Source organism: Etheostoma spectabile, chromosome 18, assembly GCF_008692095.1.
Source record: "Etheostoma spectabile isolate EspeVRDwgs_2016 chromosome 18, UIUC_Espe_1.0, whole genome shotgun sequence".
Taxonomy (NCBI): domain Eukaryota; kingdom Metazoa; phylum Chordata; class Actinopteri; order Perciformes; family Percidae; genus Etheostoma; species Etheostoma spectabile.
The window spans coordinates 23760800-23761567 of record NC_045750.1 but is presented as its reverse complement, the minus strand read 5'-3'; the positions used below and the strand labels follow the sequence as shown (position 1 = coordinate 23761567).

Genomic DNA, 768 nt, shown 5'->3' with positions numbered 1-768 from the left:
CCCCCCCCAAGCCCATTTGTTCCTGCATCAAGAAAAATAAAAAAGTAAAAAAACATTCACAGATACTGTATATTAAAATATAAAAAGGAATTTCCTCAAACAGCTGGGAACTGTAAACTTTAGCAGATGTCACTTAAACAAGGAGGACATTTTCTGGGGACTATTTTAGGTTGCGTAATACACATTTAGTGCACGAGTCAGTATTTACAGGAAGTACTATATAGGATTGAAAAGAAACTACAAATCCCTTGTTCATGGTAATGCAGGAAGATGCCAACCTGTGCAATGGTGTGGCTCACTGATGTGTGTGTTGTACTGCAGAGACACTCAGTTTTAATTAACAGAATATCCAAGTAAAATGAAACAGGAACGAATACTAATGAAGGTTAAACAGTCAGATCTTCTGCTGTACATAATTGTAGATGGGAGAATGGAGCCGATGGCTACAAGTGGTTGTATTAGTATTGTAGTATTAGTATGTATTAGTTGTATTTGAGGTGACTATGTGGTATCTTTGGTACCCTTTGTTTAGAAATCATTCTTGAGCCTTCTCAGTGTTCGAATTATACCGTGAGCTATTTCTATTTTTATAGATGACGTCATTGCATAAAGCTTAGTGGTTGTGTCAGCAAGGTAGATAGTAAGAGATATAACTCTTTAGCCCAATAATCACAAACTCACTACAGGGATTTTTATGATATTATAATTATTACATGGGTAGCCTTGGGTAGCCTATACAGTACATTCTGCTAAGGGGGGGGGGGGGGG

The 768-nt window shown here is 37.4% G+C and overlaps 1 protein-coding gene across 1 annotated transcript in view; it reads left to right on the top strand.

Annotated features, from left to right (window-relative positions):
- The window catches only part of LOC116706614 (hormonally up-regulated neu tumor-associated kinase homolog), a gene marked incomplete at its 5' end in the record, with an annotated part of 22605 nt that overhangs the window by 19278 nt on the left and 2559 nt on the right, over positions 1-768 (top strand).